Source organism: Neofelis nebulosa, chromosome 7 (genome assembly GCF_028018385.1).
Source record: "Neofelis nebulosa isolate mNeoNeb1 chromosome 7, mNeoNeb1.pri, whole genome shotgun sequence".
Classification (NCBI taxonomy): Eukaryota; Metazoa; Chordata; class Mammalia; order Carnivora; family Felidae; genus Neofelis; species Neofelis nebulosa.
Window position 1 is genome coordinate 66,193,294 of NC_080788.1, and position 24,950 is coordinate 66,218,243.

A 24,950-nucleotide genomic window follows, 5' to 3' on the forward strand; every position below is an offset into this window, starting at 1 on the left:
TTGAAGAAAATGCATCGAGGGGCGCCTGGGTGACTCAGTTGGTTAAGCGTCCAACTTCGGCTCAGGTCATGATCTCACAGTTTGTGGGTTCAAGCCCCACGTTGGGCTCTGTGCTGATGGCTCGGAGCCTGGAGCCTGCTTCAGATTCTGTGTCTCGCTCTCTCTGTGCCCCTCCCCTGCTTGTGCTCTGTCTCTCTCTGTCTCAAAAATAAATAAAACATTTAAAAAAAATTTTTTTTTTGAGCTCTGGGCGCGGAGGTGTGCGGTAGCCGTCTCTGGGCGCGGAGGTGTCCGGAATTTCACGGTTTCTCGAGAGGGAGAAAGAGAGAGATTGCACACGTGCACTAGGTGGGGAGGACAGAGGAAGAGGGAGAGAGAGAATTCCAAGGAGGCTGCAGGCTATCAGCGCCGTCCGCGCAGAACGCGACACAGGCCTGAGTCCCGTGAGCCGCTAGATGATGACCTCAGCCGAAATCCAGAGTGGAACGCTCAACCGCTTAACCAACTGAGCCAGCCAGGTGCCCCAGTGAGCCTTTGATTCTCAGGAAGACCTCTTTCACTGTTTCCAGTGTTTCAAAGTGGAATTTTAAAAAGTGTTCGAGGGGAAGATGGCGGCGTAGGAGGACGCTGGGCTCAGCTCGTCCTGCTGATCACTTAGATTCCACCCACATCCGCCTAATTTACCCAGAAAACCGCCAGAAGACTAGCAGAACGGACTCTCTGGAGCCAAGCGTAGACGAGGGGCCCCTCCCGGAGCAGACCACCAAAGGCAAGGCGAGCTGAGCCTGCCCCTCCCGCCCCCGTGCACCTTGCGGATCCACCCCGGCTAATACGCCAGATCCCATCGAAGCAGCGCCACGAGCCTGGCAGTGTGCAAGCAGCCCAGACAGAGGCCACCCCACTCCACGGTGAGTCCTGCCCCTGGGAGAGGGGAAGAGGAGGCAGACACCAGTCTGACTGTGGCCCCAGCGGTGGGCTGGGGGCAGACATCGGGTCTGACTGCGGCCCCGCCCACCAACGCAAGTTACTCCTGACAGCACAGGGGAAGAGCCCTGCAGTACCGCGCCACCCCAGGGACTATCCAAGATGATGAAACGGAAGAATTCTCCTCAAAAGAAACTCCAGGAAGTAGCGACAGCTAATGAACTAATCAAAAACGATTTAAGCAATATAACGGCGCAAGAATTTAAAATAATATTTATAAAATTAATCGCTGGGCTTGAGAAACGTATAGAGGACAGCAGAGAATCTATTAGTACAGAGATTAAGGGACTAAGAAAGGGTCAGGAGGAGCTAAAAAATGCTATAAATGAGCTGCAAAATAAAATGGAGGCAACCACAGCTCGGATTGAAAAGGCAGGGGAGAGAATAGGTGAATCAGAAGATAAAATTATGGAAAAAGAGAAAGCTGAGAAAAAGAGAGATAAAAAAATCCAGGAGCGTGAGGGGAGAATTAGAGAACCAAGTGATGCAATGAAACACAACAATATCCGTATAATAGGGATTCCAGAGGAGGAAGAGAGAGGGAAAGGTGCTGAAGGGGTACTTGAAGAAATAATAGCTGAGAACTTCCCGGATCTGGGGAAGGAAAAAGGCATTGAAATCCAAGAGGCACAGAGAACTCCCTTCAGACGTAACTTGAATCGATCTTCTCCTCGACATATCATAGTGAAACTGGCAAAATACAAGGATAAAGAGAGAATTCTGAAAGCAGCTAGGGATAAACGTGCTCTAACATATAAAGGGAGGCCGATAAGACTCGTGACGGATCAGTCTACTGAAACTTGGCAGGCCAGAAAGGAAAGGCAGGAGATCTTCAATATGATGAACAGAAAAAAAATGCAGCCGAGAATCCTTTATCCAACAAGTCTGTCATTTAGACTAGAAGGAGAGATAAAGGTCTTCCCAAACAAACATGTGATTTTTAAATAAAATTTGGATCAGACTCTAAAAAAAAAAAAAAATAAATAAAAAAAAATAAAAATAAAAAATAAAAATAAAATAAAAAAAAAATAAAAAAAATTTTTTTTTAAAAAAGAAAATGCATCGAGAGCTTGGTTCTGTCTTTGTGAATCATCCAGGGCTTTTTCAAAAAGTTCGGAGACTGTATTTTGGGGGCTCTTTTTTTCTGGGCCATTTTTCAATCTTGGGGAGTGGTCATTCCTGTACATAAATATTTGTAATATTTAAGGTGTATTTATGTTAATGCTCTGAATAAACAGAAATGGAACTTTTTAAAAAAAATCTTTTTTGAACATACATCTGCCTAAATCCAAATCCCCACACTCTGACCAGGGAATCTGGTTCTGGATCAAGGAAGTGTCGTTTACAACATCTTATATCATGTTTTATTTTTTTCACATTTTTAGCACGAGGAAGTATATAAAAACATTAGAAAAAGAATTCCAGTAGCTGTTTAACCAAATGTCATGCATCTCTGTTCAAGAGTTTACTGGTCACTTCCTTAAAATAAAGCCTATACCTGTGATAATAAATATGTGTTTTCTGCAGGTATTTAAACATAAATGGACACACCCACATATCCTTACAAAGAACACACACATACCCACTTGCATAAGAGAATAGCTACCTAAATGTATGATTTTAAGTTACTGTTAGTATTATTTTTTCCCCAATTAACATAGCAAACCAGAGGGAGTCACTCATTTGCCAAGTTCTGCTTAGTAAAGTATTGTTTGGACAGTCAAATAATATATAAACTCCTGTTCTCTCATTGTTTAGGAAAGATATATTCAAAATTAATAAAAATTCATTATATCTATATACCATTCATTCATTCATCCATTTCTAAACCTAAATACCGCCCAGTGTTCTCAAATTTAATCATCATCGTAGGTGATTCAGGTGATGTTACAGACCCAGGATTGTGCTATAGATGATTTAACAGACCAGAAGAGGCATGTCAGCAAAGGAGACACCATGAAGAAAAGCCCAGAAACACAAAAGTGGAGAATCTTTGCCAGAATCAGCAACTAACTGGTAGATTATTTAAATGTTCAGATGTTGTAGAACTCTTAGAAAACAAAGGTCATTGTAGACAGTTTTATAACCTAAGTATTTTTGCTTCTTTAGGGCCGATAACCTGTCTCATATTTTAAACTGATACGTATTTGTTTATTTAACAATTCAAAATCTCAGGACATGTTTACCTTCTTAAGGAAAATGTCTGCTAATTTGGAAAAATCAGTTGTAACAAAATATATTGGTACTATCTATGAAATTGAGTTTTGTCAAAATGTGGTTAAGAGTTCATGCCCATGCTTGAATAAGTCTAGGGAATTGGTAATCTTATCAACATTTTATTTTTTAATTGTGATGGTGAATAATGAATTGTCAACCCTGAAAACTTTATAGTAGCTAAAGGGCCATCAATATTGCCGGATGCAAAGTTAAACCAACTTTTACAGATAAGAGATGCCTTTCGAATAGCTGTGATGAAATGTATTCCACCAGATGAATTTCTGTGATATGATTGCAAAATGAACCTCTCTCTCTCTCTTTTTTTAAACAGGCAAGGGAAGGGGGCAGTCAGTCTGAGATTTACACCTGATTTGTGTTATAGTAATCTTTGAAATTAAGAAGTGTATCCTTGCATTTCATTAAATTCTGGCTAATGAGATAACTGTCTTCCCAAGGAGGGAATGATAAAGTACTCAGGCCATAAAGCATAAATTAATACTGCAAGGTTAAACACTGGAACTAACTCATGTTTCAACAAAAGCCCCTACCAGCAGTTAAATTAACTGACATAAATACCATAAAATCTGTCTTTATTTTAGTTTCAGATGATGCTTCTTTTTACACCCCTGCTTTCAGTTTGTATAACTCATTTTTGCACATTATTGCATGCACCATTTGCCATTTAAAGAATCAGCTACAACGGGGAAAAAGATTTAAGGAATCAAATACTCTGAGAGGAAAAAGAAACTGGTGGGTCTGGGGGATATCATACTGAAGATTGTTAGTGGCGTTGAAAAATACTACAATAGACAACGGTAGCTCAAAGAAACAGTTAATTATGAGACGACCAGCCCAAAGAAATCTACTTTTTAAGCTTTTGATAGACATTTTGAAAAAAAAAATGCCGAAGAAAACCTGTGGTGATAATAGGTTTGATATATATTCTGGCAAAAATTATATCACATTAATGAGGTGGCTTAAAGGGCTCATGCATTTTGTAGGAGGCATTTCAATGTATTAGTATAATTAGCAGTGATGAGAAAACTGTTTGGAACTGAATTACCTCTCACGAGTTCATTTGAGCTATATGAAATTACACCATGCAAGAAGGAAAATTATGGAGCCATCCAGAGAGAGTTCATGCCTGATTTGATCATAGCCACTAATTGGATGATCATTTTCGTAAAGCTTTTCAAATGGTTGACAGTTTCTGCCTCTCATTTTTTTTTTTTAATGGACGAGCTCTTTATTTCTTGTACTAAGCAACCAAACATAGGTTTGTTAGAGATTTGGGTGTTTCTACAGGGACCTTACAGGTGTAATTGTCACAATCTGAGCAACCTTTGTCCCTTAATTAGCTGCTTTTGGGGAACCCCTAATGAGAGTTGCTGTTCTTATTAACAATCTTAGAGAATACCTGATGAGTGAAGCTCTCCAAGCCTGATGTATGTCAGCAGCCACCATATGACAGCAATTTAATGAAGTTAAAATCTGACCCGGTTGGGATGGATCGAGGAGCATTTGGGTTGTACTGCTTTTGATTCTTCTGAGTGTGTGTGTGTGTGTGTGTGTGTGTGTGTGTGTGTGTGTTTAATGTGAAGTGGGTGCTCTGATAAAGGACAACAGAAAAGTAAAGGGTAGGGGGCAGAGAAAGGAAGCTTTATTTATGGATTTACTTTATGAACTCTATTCACAAGACAGCCAATAGCCAATATCAGAGGATAATTAAAATCATGCAATTAGCTTTCTATGTATAAAGTGCTTCGTATGAATAGCACAAAGCAGCAAAGTCTTAGTATTTGAAGGATAACTAAATATCATACTTATTTTCTGCTTACCTTTTTATCTTCTCCCTACATCCTGCTTGAAACAACATTTTCATTTTAGCCATACAAGATTTTCAAATGAGATTCAATCTTGTGGTGTTAAAATTTTTTTCATTGCACTTTTTTCAAATAACATGCATGACCTAGTAAATCGGAAAATAAAGTCATTATGGAATTGTGCCACTTGTTTTGTTGCTGAAAAGAAAAGAAACATTAGGTTAATGACTTTTCAATATGATTGTCAGGTTCTAATATTATGAGAGTCAGCTGAGATACAAAATAGCACTGATTTTTTTGTGTGTGTACATTTTGTGTGTGTGCATGTGTATGCATATACCTGCATGCTCATGTTCAAATTCTAAAGTGTTTTTTCTCCTGGCCAAATATTCCAACTTCTACCCTCTTTATTTGGAAATATCACCTATTTACAGCTAATAGATATCACAGGACACTTGCTCATAAACACTACTTTTGGCAATATTTGCATATGTATATTTCATGCACAAATCAGAAGGTGAAATCAAAGTTTTAGTGAGTCTTCTGGCTCCTCCTTGGATTTTCTGTGCCTCTGACTTTCCTAGGTCTACAGAGAAGTTGTTAAATTTGGCCACTCAGATAGTTGAAACCAAACATCTTTTTAGTAGGAGCAGGATATTTTACAAGTGTGCTTGCCACACCGAGGGAGCAGAATTCTGAGGCATCTGAAATTGAAATGTCAAGAAATCAGAACTTAGAGATACTGTTATTCTTAGGTAAGTTAGTTAAATTATTTCAGAAAGGAAACATGTTCCTTAGTAATAAATCCATTTTAACCTTTTTTTTCAGGGCTAGAAGGGCTCATAGGGATTGATGAACAAATTGTTGGTTTTACATACAAGACATATTTTCAATCTACAGCCTGTTCCCCACTGACATGTATTTGTTCAGGACACCAAAATATAAAATAACCAACAAATTTCTGAGTGAAAAATCTAAAGGACATTAAAAAAATTATCTTTATAATGGCTTTCCTTGAACTGTTGTTGTTCTTGGCTTTCTGGAAATTCTCTTTTCCTCAGCTTCTTACTATACCAACTCCCCATGGAAAGCTAAACTACCCTTTTGCGTATTTTCATTATCAGCTTACTGCTTTTTTTGAACTGGAATTTGGACCCCTGAGTTTCCTATCTTAGTTCCCCTCTTCCTTACATTTCTTCTTTCACAAGAAAACTGATGTCAATTTTCTGAGTTCTTGCCCTCATATTTGATTGATACTTCAGCTAACTATGGAATTCTAGGTATGAAATCATTTTCCTTCAGAACTCTGAATGCAGTGCGGAATTATCTTCTGCAATTCAGTGTGGCTGATGAGAAGTCTGGTGCTAGTTTGATTGTTACTCCTTTAGAAGTTACTACTTTTTTCCCCCAAGAGTATAAGGATACTATGTTTTCTTAGGCTCATGTATTTGAGAATTTGTTGTTGTTGTTGTAGTTGTTGTTGTTGTTGTTGTTGTTTTCTATATACTAGCACACATAAATGGAAAATCTGGCTGGACAAAATCCTTAGGATATAACATTTCCCACTCAAATCTGCAGCTTTACTTTGCAAGGTAGAAATCTGATACTAGTCACACTTGTATATTTTGGTAGGAAATTTATTTATTCTGCCTGCAAAATACTTGCATGGGTTTTTTCTAATCTCTGTGCTCAAATATTTTTCAATACATATATTTCTATTTAAATATATAATTCCATTGGTTATTTCTGAGACATTAGTTGTTTATATATGCCTATGTAAACAATATATTCAAATATTCTAAGCACAGGAAAGTGTTTTCAATCATACTCTTTGATTATTGTTATTCGAATCCTTATGCTTCCTCTTCAGGAACACCTGAGTGCTGACTTCCCCTCTGACCATCTCTCATGTGCATTCTTTTCTTCCTTACTATTTTCATCCCTTTGTTCTTTTCTTCTATATTTTAGGAAAGAATGTCAGCATTTTCTTTCTTTTTTCCCCCACATTGCTGTATGAGCTTCCACAGCAATAATTCTAATCGGCTCTTTATTAACTCTGGAACAGACTTGAATTTTTCTATTGTATGTTTTAATCTCCTTAGGCTTTCCCTTTTCTCACTTCTTATTTTATCCTGTTGCTGTGTGTATCAGATTCTTCTCTCCATAGGATGTTCTGTTTCTGTTTTGTAGGGGCCAAATAATCTTTAATCATATTGAGAATGGAAGAAAAGTTTAAATATTTTCCTTGGTTTCCTAAAAACTAATATTTTAGTACTCAGTGGTATCTCCTCTTCACTTTTGTTTTCACAGTCCCTAAAGTGAATTTTTTCCTCAAATTAGTTTCCCACTACCTAATATAAAAATGTACGTGTATCTGCAGCCATTCTTTCTACATCACAGGTATTAATTTTATGAAATCTCCATTCCATTCCATTATATAAGGTACAACTCTAAACTTGTGCTCTGGAGCGAGTGTCTCTCGTGTGTTGATGTTTCTCTTCTGCCATCTTCACAGACCTTTTTTTTTTCATGTTTGGTTTATTTTTGAGATAGAGTAGGAGCGGGAGACAGGTAGTGACAGAGGGAGACAGAGGATCTGAAGCGAGTTCTGCACTGACAACAAAGGGCCCGATGAAGGACTAGCACTCACAAGTCATGAGATCATGACCTGAGCTAGGCATCCCATTCACAGACGTTTTTAGAAGCATTGTCTATCTTCCTAGTCTGTATTTCCTCAGCTACCTCAGCTTCCTGTCTCAGGAAGACTGCTGCCTCATATTTCCACCAAAATCACACTCATTCAAGAGAGTAACAGTGTCCGTGCTTCTAGTTCAGTGGCTCTTTTTCACTCCACATTTCGTGTGACATCTCAGCAGAATTTGAAATATGATTGACTATTCCCTTTTTCTTGAAACACTTTTAACCTATACCTATACTTTTAACCTATATACCTATATCTGCCTATCTTCTTCATCTTTTTATCTATTTAGGCCTTTGATATTTTTATTATGGATTTCTATAAGTTTTACATATTGTGGGTATTAGCATTTTGTCTGTGACAGAAAGCATTTTAGGGAAGAGGTATAGCAGGTCACATAAGTCAATATAATATGGGTACTTATTTAACAAACTGAGACGGAAGATACTGAAGGAAATTTTTTAAGAAAATAACTTTTTTCCACTTCAAAAGTATATAGTTCTCTGAACTTCATGGTCCTATAAATTAAATCAAATGAATTATATGCACAGGCATTAATTTTTAGTGGCTCCTCTTGGGAAGATAAACCGCTGTTTGGCAATTTATCATTTTATCATACTAATTATACTAGAAAATTTCCTTAACCATTTGCCTTTTTTAAAAAAATAGGTGGAGAAAATATTTGGCAAATGTAACCATTTCATGAGAAATATGAATAAGTCTCCATATTGTTCTAATAAATATAGTTATTCAATTGTATCATCAGAAGACAATACTGGAATAAAATCAAGGTTTTTAGGAAGATGAATTAGGGAGATTAATGTTGGGTAGGCAATCAGCAGTCTCTGCTATAAGAGCTATGCATGAACCTACTTATTCATTAGTACCGGTTTCACATAAGGTTGTCAAGTGGAGAAAGTTGGCATTCAGGCCCTCACACTCCCTGCCTACTCTGCTAAACTAAGAACTTTCTGTGGCTCACTACTCTAGATGAGTTTTTATTTTTACTCAGTATGCACCAAAGCATGCATATTTTCTTCCTGCATTGTCTGAAATAAGCATAAGCAACCTTAGAGACCACAGGAGTAGAGAATAATTGTATTGATTTTTTTTTCCTTTCATAGTTCTCTTAGCTAAAACAAATACTTACAAAGTCATACATAAAAATTAGCAACATAATTATAACCCATGTAAAATGAACTATTTGTAAAGCATCATCATACACATCATATTCTCTTTCATGTTAATCTTGTGAAATAATAAATATTATTATAATCTCCATTTTAGAGATAAGACATTCAGAGATAGTGACATGCCAAAGGTGATGCACCTCATAAAAGGCAGGTACAAACAAGACTTGAAGCAAGATCCTCTGACTCCAAAGGCTGTGATCATTCCATTATAATATGCAGTCTCAACTGGCAGGAACTTAAAAAGGTAAAAATGTTATGAGAGAAATTAATGGTTGCCTATCCTATATCTGTTCTCCTCTTTTTTGTTAACAGATCCCTCATTATTTTCAGAGGAGTGAGGCACACAGCTCGAAGACTGCACTTCCCTTTGTCCCTTGCCAGTGAGAAGCAAGCAAAGTAATATAGAGAAATGCCAGAAGGCTAACTCAGGTGGAAGATGTACTTCTTCAGGCCCCTTATTCCTTTTTCTTGCTGCCTGAAATTCTCTAGGCACCAGCCATCTTGACCCCTAAGGTAGACTTCATTATACAAACCACGTGCTAAATGGCAGATAAAAATATAGAGTCATCATAGCACCTCTGGTCTACCTACCTCAATTAACTTTCTTTTACTTACACACAACAAATTTCAAATAGCATAAAATGGAGTTCTCTTGGTAATTTCTACTTCCTCTTTATCAAGACCTGGAAAAAGAAGAATAAGTCCTTTGGTTTCAGCCTTGATTATATGGAGGTTTGTGTTACCTATAACTGAAAAAAAAATGAATTCATACAGATATATAGTACCTCATTAAATCAGAAAAAAAAATTCATGGATTATAGATGAGCAACATCTAGAATAATCTTATTCTGCAAAATGTTACCTAGGGCTAAATGTGTTTTAGAAGCAGAAAACAGCTTTTTTTGAGTAACAAATTAATAGAATTATGGAATTTAAAGTTTATTAGGAAAAGAATTGGATGATTTGTGGTAATTATCCAGCATAGGGAGAGTTTATGTATAGCAGTTGTGCTGCCGGCAGAAAGCTGGTAGGTAGATTGACAGAAGAGTTATTTCAGAGCCAGGCTGCTGTGAATGTAGAAATAACCTCAATCAGTTCATGCTCCTGAGGACAAATGATGATTCCTTATTATGCTTGAACTATGATGAAATCAGTGAAGGCATCATGGTAAGAAGAAAAACCATGGGGATGCTATTAAGAGTTTAGCAATTCTAGTTTGTGTGGGAATATGGATTCCACTTACCAAAAATAATAGCATACAGGGAAAGAAGACAGAAGTTACTGTCATTGTTTTGAATTGCTCCCAAGCTATTCCATTGTGTCATGAATTTCAAGTCAAATTTCATGTTTTTAGTCTTCATTTTATTAGTGTGATGTATGTGTAGTGCCACAATATTACTATAATGAAATAATATGATATTATGAGTTGTCTTCCCCAGATCTAAAGTAATGCTTGTAAAACATGTAGTGGAAATGCACATCAAAATGAGAGGTAGAGAAAGAGCAAGAGGGAGAGAGATGGAGAGGGAGAGAGATTGCTTCTCTCCCGTTACATTCCTGGGTCATAGTGCAGTCTTGTATCAGTGCTCCTTTGCTCATAGGCCATCATTATTGTGTCCAGTTTTAATTTGTGGTATACCCCACCATAAATTAGGCTTGTTAATGCAGCGGTATACCAGTATTACTGCTTATCCACTGGACACCTGAATCTTAGTTGTAGGGTCAGGTAATAAAGTACACACGATCTGGATATTTATCTATCAAAATACCCAGAAGGGTTCTTCAACTGATGATTTCATGGAGAAAACCAAAGAATGATTTGAAAATGGCTGAATCTGAATCTACACTCTGGAATAAGAGCTACAAACTTATTTCTAGGCAATTAACTTTCTTTTACTTACACACAACAAACTACAAATAGTATAAAATGGAGTTCTCTTAGGAATTTCTACTTCCTCTTTATCAAGGACCTGGAAAAAGCATTTTGCCATAGAAATGTATCTGTGCTGGTTCAATTGGATTCTTTTTCAAGATTCAACTGACAGCCAATTTGGGTGTCACTTCCTTACATCCATGGGAGACAATGAATGAAATTTAAGGTCTTCAAATATGGGTACGAATTTGGTGATGGATTGAAGAAAAGGAAAAGGCATTCCAAGCACTATGAATATCTTTTTTTTTTAATTTATTTAATGTTTATTTATTTTTGAGAGAGAGAGAAAGACAGAGTGTGAGTTGGGGAGGGCAGAGAGAGAGGGAGACACAGAATCTGAAGCAGGCTCCAGGCTCTGAGCTGTCATCACAGAGCCCAACAAGGGGCTCGAACTCACGAACTGCAATATCATGGCCTGAGCTGAAGTCAGACACTTAACCGACTGAGCCACCCAGGCGCCCCAGCACTATCAGTATCTTAAACAAATTCACATAGCTAAAAATGAGAATTGCATGAGGAGCTAACTGCCCAGACTGGAATACATGCTCATATTACGTGATTATGGTAGAAAAGTTTGGACAGGTGGGACAAGAATCTTAGACAGATATTGTAGGTAGGTTTGTATTCCAAGAAGCAGAAGCCTTTCTAGGTGTTAGAGAAAAGGGCCTCATGACAAAAAAAAATGGTATTTTTCAAATGCCATCTCACTTGTGCAGAGGTTGGAATGAAATGAAAAAGACTGTTTAAAGGGAAGTTTCAGCCAAGAGGATTTAGTTATAATTCAAATATAATTAAGAACTCAAACTCTGTGAGCAAAATTGGAAAGCCACAAATGTACAAAGGAAGAATTAATTCCACCTAGTCCCTTCACCAAATGAGAAAAGGGTATGGAATGGCAGAGTCAAAGAAACTTAAAGTGCCCCTTAATAAGGTTATTGGATTTATTTATCATTTTTAATTTAAGAAAGGGAGAGAGAAGTTACAATGTACTGTAGACTCTTCATTTATTTCAAACACACAGCATATGTGAACCATACAGGTCTTGTTTTGCTTTGTCACATTGGCTAGAAAGAGAAGCATCTGTTTAGATAGACACTAATTTTTCCATCTGATGACTTATATATGCTGTGGGACTATGGGGATTGTTTTCCTATTATGAATAACTGCAAAGGTTCATGGTGTGTCTATATGAAATCATGAAGTCAAGTTGAAACCCAAGTCTTTATCTTCTACACCTTTCCTGCTGTACACAAAATTATTTTCATTTGAATGACATAATTAGTACAGAGTAGAACTTAGGTAGAAATTATAACATGATCAATGATCTCAGAGCACTGATTGCTAAATGAGAAAACAGTCTTATTTTCTGTTTCTCCTAGAAGGATAAGCCAGGTGGGCAAGACATTTTGCCAACTCTGCTTCACCAAGTCACCCCCCAAGCCCTTCAATCCTAGTAGCTAAAACTACTTTAGCAAAAGAACTTCACAGTGATTAATTTGATCTCCCTTCCCACCACTTGCAAAAATATTCTTTATCTATCACACATTGATGCTCTTTGATGTTATACAAGAAGGAGTTTGTGCTTGGTAAATGGTATTACACATTCATTTCTAAACATAGTGTCTGGGAAAAGCTGTTGAGTTTATCAAAAATAGGAAAGACTTTTACATTTGGGACTGAGTCATGTAGAAGGAAATTGCTCAGTGTTGGAAGTGATTGGGGATAAGGAGTACTATCCCTTAACCTTGGTTCATTTTTCTCCTAACACTTGATCCTCCCCTTAGGTAATTGCTTATTGACTGCTTGTTGATCCCCCACTGCTAGAATGAAAGCTCTGTGAGGGTAGGGAATTGGGCAGCATTGTGGATATTGTGTCAAAGAATCTAGTCACATCCTAGATGTGAGTCCTACAGGCAGGCCTAATTTGTGTGCGGTTGCTACATTGTAACCCTCTAGGGAGTGGTGTGTGGCCTTAATAACCATGATTTGGAGGGGAATGCTATTGTTTACATATTTAGATAGATAATTTAATTTTTCTGTTTTATACTCTAAATGAAATAACTCAGGAAAAAAATGAAGATCTGGGATTTTCCACTTTAATATTGTGCATTGACAATATCTTTATAATTTGGTGTTATAATTATTCTTACAGGACATTCCACGCAAATGCTCTTACATGGCTTATTTTGCATAGTCTGAGAGCACTTACAAAATCAGTTTTTAAAACTATAATAAGCAGCAGTCCCATAAAAATGTGTTTAATCTGACTTAAAACATAAGTAGATTCTCCAGTTTTCCTCTTGCTTTCATAAATATTTGCAAGTTGCCTCTGCAGTCTAAGATGTCCCAGGGAATTCACTACTACCCAGGGTGTGTATCTACCATCCATCTGCATGGAGTAAGGTGACTGGTGAGTATCATAGACTGTAATACACTAAAATGGCAATAAACAGGATAGAAATGAAAGAACTGGAGAGCAAATAGAGTAACATTTTCTAAGAGCTAGTAAATATGTACAAGAATAGAGGCATGCTGGTGATGAAAATCTGTTGGTGTGTGTGTGTGTGTGTGTGTGTGTGTGTGTGTGTATTGCTTCTCGAATCAGGTGGGTAAATAATGATAATTATTTAAGAGTTTCTTCCAGATTCTCCCTTCCCACAGGACCAGTTTAGATAGATCTGCATGGTGTTGTGTCTTATTTTGTTTTGTTTTACTTACAAAACACTGCTCCCCTTTGAATTTTCTTGACTCTTATTTTTATCGTCCCAAAGGACAATTAGTCATGCCCTGAGAAGCCCAGTTCAAAGTGTAATGTGTCATTATACTGATAGTTTTTTTTTCTTTTCTCTTAATATCAGTGGGAAAAATCTATCTTAGTGTTCTGTCAGATCATTGCTGCTTTATGTCTTTGACTAAAAAGTCATCATCTTTTTCCTTCTTGTAAGAACAAAACCGAAACTATATTTAAAGTCATTTTATAAATTCAACCGAGTTAAAAAGATATATTAGTTCTACTCAGGATTGTTTACCCTGATGGAGACTTACAGCAGAAAAAAAAAACCACAAGAAATTGTAAGCATTATTCTATTTGTTAGGGGGGTGAAATTTAGAACTTGTATTTAAATATGGGTGTATCTGACTTTCTGAATATTTAAAATCTCCCACATAAAGAAGTGAATCTACACTGTACACAACTGAACACAGACAAAAAGATCAGCTTTGCATTTGCTTCTCAACCCCTCTCTGCACGTTACAGATAGCATTACCTTTCTGAGTGATGGTAAGCAACAATTTTAAATAAATTGCCCTTTTTTAAGTGTACTGAATTGTTGGCCTGAGTTGGAGTAATGATAGAGAACAAAATGGTTAGAAATTCTGTTTCAAGGTGGGCGTTCAATTTGAGTACTGGACATTCTCATTGTCAGTTTGAAAGGGAAAGATGGAGAGAACATTTTCATTTTAACTTTTACTTATTTTTTTAATACGTAATTTTGAATTGCTTTAAGCAAGTTAATTAGCAATTTGTTTTATCGGACAGAAGTTTATGTATTCTGCTTTCTAAAAATATGGGCATTTGTGGGGAACCTGGGTGGCTCAGTCAGTTAAGTGTCTGACTCTTGATTTCGGCTCAGGTCATGATCTCATGGTTTGTGGGTCCAAGGCCCACATCCTGTTCTGTGCTGACAGCAAGGAGCCTGCTTGGGATTCTGTCTCCCTCTTCCTGTCTCTCTGCCTCTCCCCACCATGCTCTCTCTCTCCCCCTTTCTCAAAACTAAATAAGTAAACATTTAAAATTTGGGCGTTTGTGTTCTATTATTGATCAATGAAAGCTTATTAATCATAATAAAACTTCATTAACTCAAGATTTGTTATAAGTTATATATATAAATTAGTATATTTTTCCTCATCCCTTGTCAATGAAGTTATTCCACACATGTGATACCATTAGATTCTTTTATCACATTCTACATTTCGTTCTGGCATTCTCTGATCTCTTAAACAATTTTTTAAAAATTTGCATACTTTGAACTATAAAGTTCACTCTTTGTACTGTAAAGCTCTATGAGCTTCAACAAGTGCATAGTTCATGTATCCACCATGACAGTATCATACAAATTAGTTTCAGCACCACCCCCCCAAAATCTGTGCTTTACCTATTCAGTACTCCCCCTTCCCTAAACCTTGAGCAACCATAGGTTATTCTCTCTACAGTTTTGTCTTGTTGAGAATGTCATATAAATACAATACAACAGTATTTAGATTTTCAGACTGGCTTCTTTAATTTAGCATTTAAGATTCATTAAGTTTTGGGTTTTTTAATGTTTATCTTGAGAGAGAGACAGAGAGTCTCTCTGCAAGTTGGGAAGGGGCAGAGAGAGAGGGAAAGAGAGAATCCTAAGCTGGCTCCTTTCTGTTAGCACAGAGACTGATGAGGCACTTGAATTCATGAACCGTGAGATCATGACCTGAGCCAAAATCAGGAGTTGGGTGCTTAATCAACTGAGTCAACCAGGGTTGACTAAGATTCACAAGGTTTTTGGTGAGACTTGATATTTCATACCTTTTTATCATTGAATAGTATCCCATTTTATGGATGTACTTCAGTTCTTTTACCCAACCAATCTATTAACCAATCTATTAATTACCCAACCATCTCAGTTGCTTCCAGTTTGGGGCGTTTATGAATAAAGCTTCTGTAAACATTCCTGTGCAGGTTTTTGTGGGAATATAAGTTTGCAAATCAACTGAGTAAATATCTAAGAATGTGGTTATCAAGTCATATAGTAAGACAGCATTTAACTTCATAATTAACTGAACTGTTTTCCAAAGGGACTGTGTCATTTTGCTTTTTCACCAGCAGTGAATAAGAGTTTCTCTTGCTCCACCTCTTTACCAGCAATGGGTGTTGTCACATTGTTTCTGTTGTGTTGTGTTGTGTTGTGTTGGATTTTAACCATTATAATAGATGTGTAGTGGTATCACACAGTTTTGATTTCCATTTCTTTAATGACAATTGATGTTGAACATCTCTTCATGTGTTGTTGGCCATTTGTATGTCTTCTTTTTTACAACTTTATTAAGGTATAACTGACAAAGTTGTAAGATAGGTAAAGTGTACAACATGATGGAAGGATTCTCCCCATCAAGTTAATTAACATACAGCTATCACCTCATATATTTACCTCTTTTTGTGAGAACATTTAAATTCTACACTCTTCGGAGATCAGCTACAGAGAAGAGTGTCATTTATAGTCACCATGTTATATATTAGATCTTCAGATCTCACTCATCATATAATTGAAAGTCTGTACCCTTTAATCACCAATCCCTATTCCTAGCTATCCCACACCCTAGCCCCCAGCAACTACTTTTTTACTGTTTCTATGTGTTTAACTTTTTTTCAGATACCATATATGAGTGATCTCATGTAATATTTGTCTTTCTCTGACTTATTTCATTTAGCATAATGCCCTCTAGGTTTATATGGTTTGACACAAGTGATAGGATTTCCTTCTTGTTTAAGTTGAATGATATTCCACTGTACACATATACCACATTCTCTATATCCAGTCAGCCATCCATGGACCCTTAGGTTGTTTCCATACCTTGCCTATTATGAATAATGCTGCAGTGAACATGGAGGTGCAGGTATCTCTTCAAGATAATGGTTTGTTTCCTTAGGATGTATACCTAAAAGTGGGATTGCTGGGTCAAGTGGTAGTTCTATTTTTTATTTTTTTGAGTAGCCTCCATATTGTTTTCCATAGTTGCTATACCAGTTTACATTCCCATCAGTAGTGTCCAAGAGTTTACCTTTCTCCACATCCTCGTGAGTACTTAATTCTTGCTTTTTTGATAACATATTTGAGGTACTATCTCCTTATAGTTTTGATTTACATTTTCTTTATGATTAGTGATGTTGAGCATCTTTTCATGTACCTGTTAGCTATTGTATGTTTTCTTTGGAAAAATGTCTATTCAAGTCATTTGCCTATTTTTAAATTAGGTTACTTATGTTTTTGGTTTGGTTGGGTTTTTGTTGTTGCTGTTTTTATTTTTAGTATTGAGTTTATGAGTTTATTATATATTTTGCTTATTAATCCTTTTTTTAATGTTTATTATTGAGAGAGAGAGACAGAGCATGAGCAGGGAGGAGCAGAAAGAGCCCTAGACACAGAATCTGAAGCAGGTCCAAGGCTCTGAGCTGTTAGTGCAGAGCCGAATGGGGGCTCAAACTCACGAGCTATGAGATCATGACCTGAGTCGAAGTCAGACGCTTAACCTGCTGAACCGCCCAAGCATCCCCATATTAATCCTTGTTAGCTATGGGATTTGCAAATATTTTCTCCCATTCTGTGGAATGCCTTTTCATTTTGTGGGTGGTATCCTTTGCTGTACTGAGGGTCTTTAGTTTGATGTAGTCACATTTGTTTATTTTTGCATTTGTTGCCCAAGCTTATGATGTTAAATCCAAAAAAATCTTCGCAAAGACCAATGTCAAGGAACTCACTCCCTATGTTTTCTTCCAGGAGCTTTATGGTTTCAGGTCTTACATACAAGTCTTTAATCCATTTTGAGTTCATTTTTATAAGGTATAAAATAGATGTCATGTTTAATATTTTTGCACAAGACTGCCCAGCTTTTCCAGCACCATTTATTGAAGAGGCTGTCCTTTCCCCATCATATATTCTCGGCTCTTTTTTCATAGATTAATTAACCAAACATGCCTGTGTTTATTCTGGGCTCTCTTATGTTCCATGAATCCATTGTTTCACTTAATTACTGTAGCTCTATAATATAGTTTCAAATTAGAAAGTGTGATGCTTCCAGCTCTGTTCTTCTTTCTTAAGATTGCTAAGTATGATCTTTTGTGGTTCCATGCAAATTTTAAGAATTTTTTTCCAGTTCTGTGAAAAATGCCATTGGAATTTTGATAGGTATTGCATTGAATCTGTAGATCACTTTGCATAGTATGAACATTTAAAAAATATTAATTTTTCCAATCCATGAGCACAGAATGTATTTCCATTTATTGTGTCTTTTTCAGTTTCTTTCACCAATGTCTTACATTTTTCAGTGTACAAATCTTTCACCTTTGTGTTAATTTTTTTCCTAAGTATTTTATTCTTTTTGATCCAATGGTAAATGGGATTTTTAAAAAAATTTCTCTTTCTGATAGTTCTTTGCTAGTGTATGAAAATGCAAGTAGTTTTTGTATATTTATTTTGTATTATGCAACTTTGTGGAATTCATTTGTTAGTTTTTAACAGTTTTTTTGGAGTCTTTAGAGTTTTCTATATATAATGTCATATCATCTGCAAATAGAAACAGTTTTTCTTTATCTTTCTGATTTGGATGCCTTTAATTTCTTTTTCTTACCTAATTGCTCTGGCTAGGACTTCAAGTACTGTGTTATTTTTTCACATTCAATTTAATACTCTTTGTCAACTTGCAAAATTAATTACAGTGTGACACTGGGAAGCATGGGGAAGCATTACATGTATATAGTATTGAGGAAGCATTAAGTGTACATAGTATTTTGAGAAAAATTGACATCTATAAAATTTTGAGTCTCATTATGCATTTATTCTTTTTTTTACATTATTTATTGAAAATTTGAAGTCTTATTTATACAGTTTCTGATTATTATTAACTTTATTCTCGGTTGTTTACATTTTTGTGCTATTATGAATGGGATTTTTGCTTATCATATTTTATTTATGGTATGTAGAAAATCTGTAATTTCTATTCATTTTATAATTGTGCTGTTTACTGAACTCTCTTACTATTTCTAATAGTTCCTCAGTTTATTCATTTGTTTCCTAGGAAGTGATAATATTGTGTATTATACTTTGATGAGGATGATGATGATGACGAAAATGACGACAATGATGATTATGATGAAGGAAAAGCTTTGATTCCTTACTATATTGGTGGTTAAAAACAGTGTTTATGAACAGACACTTGAGAATCAGGAAAAAGTGAGTTTCTGCAAAAGCTATGCTTTCCCCCCTTTTTTCTTACATTTTTTAATCTTCTAAAATATATTTTTGTAACTGGTGTTTATGGGTATTCTTGGCTTAGACCTGTCATTAATGCTAATGCCTCTAAAGCAGGACTTCCGGCACTGATATTTCATCAGTTATTGGTCCTACAGTGTGTCTATCCAAAAAAAAAAAAATGCACAGTCAAGTAGATTCATTTACAATGCAAACTGCTTTCTCCACTTTAAGGTTCACACTGAATTTTAGCATTTTAAAATTATCAATAATTTTACATTACTATGTGGTATTCTCTAACCTAGTATTTACAGATCTTTCATGGAACTCTTATTAATATTACAGAAGTAGTGTGTTCTTTTGAAAAGTCCTCTTGTATTTTAATTTCTGAATCCAGGGATGGGTCAATTGGTTGGGTGTATGACTTCAGCTCAGGTCATGATCTCCTGGCATGTGAGTTCAAGCCCCATGTCAGGCTCTGTGCTGACAGCTCAGAGCCTGTAGACTGCTTTGGATTCTGTGTCTCCCTCTCTTTCTGCCCCTCCCCTACTCATACTCTGTCTCTCTCAAAAATAAATAAAAACATTAAAAAATTTTTTGAAAAAATTAAATTTCTGAATCCATATTCATGTCATAGTGGCTGATCTAGAAATTTTTGTCAGACTTTGTTTTCAGGGTTAAATTAGTTTTTAAAACAATAAATTGACACTATTTTTTCCCTTTGTTTCACATTACCTATTGCAAAAATATTTTATATGGCATAGGAATATCTGTTTTTTGAAAGTTTTAGTGAACTCACTTGTGGAACTGGATTTGTGCTTATATCAGTTAATATTTTCACAACATATGTTTGTTTTCTTCCATGATGACTGGCAACTTTACAAGATTTTCCATTAATCACTTTGAATACTATTTGCTTTCTTTAAATAGCTCATTTAATTATGATTTTCAGCTGTATGTGTGGCAGGTTTTAAGACTGACTCACATATATTATTTCAAAGAATAACACATTTTTTTAATTTCAGCAAAATCTGTATTTTTTTAAATTTTCTAATGTTTATTTATTTTTGGAAGAGAGAGAGAAAGACAGAATGAGAGCAGGGGAGATGCAGAGAGAGGAAGACACAGAATCAGAAGCAGGCTCCAGGCTCTGAGCTGTCAGCACAGAGCCTGATGAAAGGCTCAAACCCACAGACTGCGAGATCATGACCTGAGCTGAAGTTGGATGCTCAACTGACTGAGCCACCCAGATGCCCCAGCAAAATCAGTATTTTTAAATTTCTAATCTCTATTTGTATGTATCCTCCTCCTACTTGGTTAGGTTATACAGAGAATTATTTCCCAAAGTAGGTTCCATGGAATAGTGAGAATCAGATATAAAAACATTAGGGAAAAGATCTATGGTCAGAGAGGGGTGAAATGGAGAATTAAACAAGTTAGAGGTTTTTAACTCCTAGGTTTCTTTAATGTTGATTTACATTGTAAATCTAGATGCAGCATTTGGAAAGCTTATTTGATGAGTAACTCCTTATTTTTTCAAAGCACCATTCAAAAAGCATGGTTCTAGAGGTTTGTCTAATTAAAATACTTCATTCAAAAAAAAATCACCTCTCAATGCAAATATTTTTTTTTCTAATGCATTGCATTTGGTTTTGTCTTCACATTTTTTGACTTCAGTTTCCTTAGTTTTACTTTACGTTTATTTTTCAAACATCTTGAATTGCAAAATTTGCTCCATTTTTACCTTTTCTCACTTAATAAAGCATACTGACAACTCTCGATACTCCAAAAATAATCAAATTAAAAAATAGAAGACATGAATAGACATTTTTATAAAGAAGACATACAGATGGCCAATAGACACATGAAAAGATGCTCTACATCACCCATCGTTAAGTAAATGTAAATCAAAACTACAATGAGATATCACTTCACCAGTCAGCATGGCGGAAATAAACAAGATAAGAAACAATAGGTATTGGCAAGAATGTGCAGAAAAAGGAACCCTCTTGCACTGTTGGTGGGAATGCAAACTGGTATAGCCACTGTGGAAAATAGCATGGAAGTTCCTCAAAAAATTAAAAATAGAACTGCATTATGATCCAAGAATCACTTTACTAGGTATTAACCCACAAAACACAGAAACATCAATTCAAAGGGATACATGCATCCCGAAGTTTATAGCAGCAATATCAACAATAGCCAAATTATGGAAAGAGCTCAAATATCCATTGACTGATGAATGGATAAAGAAGATGCAGTATAGGGGCACCTGGGTGGCTCAGTTGGTTAAGTGCCTGACTTTGGCTCAGGTCATGATCTCACAGTTCATGGGTTTGAGCCCCACGTCAGGCTTTGTGCTGACAGCTCGGAGTCTGGAGCCTGCTTTGGATTCTGTGTCTCCCTCTCTCTGCCCCTCCCCTGCTCATGCTCTGTCTCTCTCTCTCTGAAAAATAAACATTAAGAAAAATTTTTAAAAAAAGAAGATGCAGTATACACATACATATATGTGTGTGTATACATATATATAGATCAATGGAATATTATTTGGCCTTTAAAAAGAATGAAATCTTGCATTTTCAATGACATGGATACTGCTAGAGAGGGTAATGCTAAGTGAAATAAGTCAGAGAAAGATGAATACCATATAATCTCACTCATATGTGGAATTTAAGAAACAAAGGGGGAAGAGCCAAGATGGCGGAACAGCATGTAAGTTTTTCTGTGTTTTGCGTCTAAGAAATAGAGCCATACCAACATTAAACCATCCTGCACACCTAGAAAACTGATCTGAGGATTAACACAACAATCTGTATAACCTGAACCACAGAATTCAGCAGGTACACAGCGTGGAAAGGTGAACTTGAGGAGAGAGAAGCCATGGAGGGCAGGGAGCTGCTTTTGTGGGCAGAGAGAGGATGGAGATGGGGGGGAGAATATGGGAAAAGCACCCCTCCCCAAAAGCAACTGGAGAGAAAATGGAAAATTGTAAACAGCTGCAGGGACTGAACTAAAAAGGGAAAAGGGAGAAGGGAGAGGGTTTAAATTCCATTAAGACTGTAAACCGGGGGAGCGCAAAGTCTGAAACTCTGCAGCTCAATACCTGGCAGTGCTCTGGTGGGAAGGGTGAATCCCCAGGACCAGAGTGGGGTCTGGGAGGTTCTCGGGCCACACAGGGAGAAGCGGTTCCACTGCTGGAAAGACATTTGGTAGAGGCTGTGAGGCCACTGGGGCCCAGCAGACCCCAGAGAATGGCCACATTCACTGGTGCTGGAACAAAGTCTTTGGGGGTGAAGCCTGGTGCCAGATGTGTGCTGTGATTTTCTATAATCCCTGAGGCGCTGCTGCTACACTGTGTCGTGAACTTTTTCTGGGGAGGGGCTGACACCTGGCCGCAGTCTCTGGGCATTGGCAGCAGCATGGTCCCACAAGTGCTCCTGGGTGTGGCTGGCACCCAGCCATTGCTCGGTGAGACCCTCCACAAAGGGGCAGAGTGGGTCAAAGCCACAGTCCCTCAGATGTGGGGGGCTGGGGAAGGCAGCTGCATCTGAGACAAAACTCAGAAGGGAGGTGCTGCTTGGGGCTTGGTCTCAGACAGTGTGGAAGTGGGGAGTGGATGGAAGCTGAAGAGAAAGGACTGGTGTGTGATTGCTGATCAGGGAGAGTTCTGATACTAGAGACTGGGTAGCTGGGTAACAGCATTTTCACCGCTCCTGCGCATGCACGTAGGCACCTACAAGTGCCACAACAATCTACCCCAGTAGGATAGCAGCGCCATCTAGTGGAGGATGGACCAGTTACACTAAGCCCTGCCCAACTGGGCCCACTTCACTCTTCAAGAACACAAGTCTCACCACCTGCGTAGTTAATGGACTGTAAAGCACTTCCTAGTTTGACTTCTAGAGGAAAACAAAGTAATTTCAGTCATATTTCTGTCTGTTAGCCAGTCCAACCATTCAATTTTCTTTCTTTCTTTCTTTCTTTCTTTCTTTCTTTCTTTTTCTCTTTTTCATTTCTTTTCTTTTTCTTCAATACAGAAAGAAAAAAAATTCACTTTTATTTTCAATTTTTATTAAAAACATTTTTCTTTTTTTCCTACTATATTTTTTATTTTGTGTAAATTTTTTCGAGTTCTATTTTACTTCCATCAGTTCATTTTAGTCTACTTCAGTGTATTCATTTTTTCAAAATTTCAAACGATTTCCTTTTCTTTCTTTTTTCCCCTTTTTCCCTCTAATCTATTAAGCCACTTTCAACACCCAGACTAAAACACACCTAGAATATAGCATAATTTATTTGATTTTATGTTGTGTGTGTTTGTTTCTAATTGTTTTTTTAAAATATTTTTTAGTTTTAATATTTCTTAATTTTAATTTTTTCTACCCCACTAATTCCTTTTCTCTCTTCAAAATGACAAAACAAAGGAATTCATGCCAAAAGAAAGAGCAGGAAGACACGACAGCCAGAGACTTAACCAACACAGATACAAGCAAGATATCTGAATCAGAATTTAGAATCATGATAATAATAATACTAGCTGGAGTTGAAAATAGATTAGAATCCCTTTCTGTGGAGATAAAAGAAGTAAAAGGTAGTCAGGATGAAATAAAAAATGCTATAACTGAGCTGCAATCTCAAATGGATTCCATGGCAGCAAGGATGGATGAGGCAGAACAGAGAATCAGCGATACAGAGGACAAAATTATGGGGAATAATGAAGCAGAAAAAAAGAGGGAGATTAAGGCAAAAGAGCACGAGTTAAGATTAGAGAAATCAGTGACTCATTAAAAAAGAACAATATCAGAATCATAGGGGTCCCAGAAGAGGAAGAGAGAGAAATAGGGGTAGAAGGGTTGTGTGAGCAAATCATAGTGGAAAACTTTCCTAACCTGGGGAAAGACACAGATATCAAAATCCAGGAAGCACAGAGGATCCCTATTAGATTCAACAAAAACCAACCATCAACAAGGCATATCGTAGTCAAATTCACAAAACACTCAGGCAAGGAGAGAATCATGAAAGCAGCAAGGGAAAAAAAGTCCCTAACATACAAGGGAAGACAGATCAGGTTTGCAGCAAACCTATCCACAGAAACTTGGCAGGCCAGAAAGGAGTGGTGGGATATAGTCAATGTGCTGAAACAGAAAAATATGCAGCCAAGAATTCTTTATCCAGCAAGTCTGTCATTCAAAATAGAAGGAGAGATAAAAAGTTTCCCAGAAAAACAAAAATTAAAGGAGTTTGTGACCACTAAACCAACCCTGTAAGAAATTTTAAGAGAGACTCTCTGAGGGGAGAAAAGATGGGGGGGGGGGGAATATATATATATATATATATATATATATATATATATATATATTTCTTTCTTTCTTTCTTTCTTTATAAAATTTATAAAAATTAATATAAATTTATAAATACATATGTGTGTGTGTGTATATATGTATTTGGAAAGGCAACAAAGATTAGAAAGGACCAGAGAACACCACCGGAAACTCCAACTCTACAAGCATCATAATGGCAATAAATTCATATCTTTCAGTACTCACTGTAAATGTCATTGGACTCAATGGTCCAATCAAAAGACATAGAGTAACATAATGGATAAGAAGACAGGATCCATCCTTATGCTGTTTACATGAGACCCACTTTCAGATTGAAAGTAAGGGGATGGAGAACCATCTATCATGCTAATGGTCAACAAAAGAAAGCTGGAGTAGCCATACTTAGACAATCTAGACTTTGAAATAAATACTGTATCAAGAGATGATGAATAAGGACATTATGTCATAATTAAGGGGTCCATCCACCAAAAGACCTAACAATTTTAAACATTTATGTGCCAAACGTTAAAGCACCCAAATACATAAATCAATCACAAACATAAAGAAACTCATCCATAGTAATACCGTAATAGTAGGAGACTCCAACACCCCACTCACAGCAATGGACAGATCATCTAATCAAAAAATCAACAAGGAAACAATGGCTTTGAATGACACACTGGACCTGATGGACTTCACAGATATAATCAGAACATTTCATCCTAAAGCAGTGGAATATACATTCTTCTTCAGTGCCCATGGAATTTTCTCCAGAATAGAC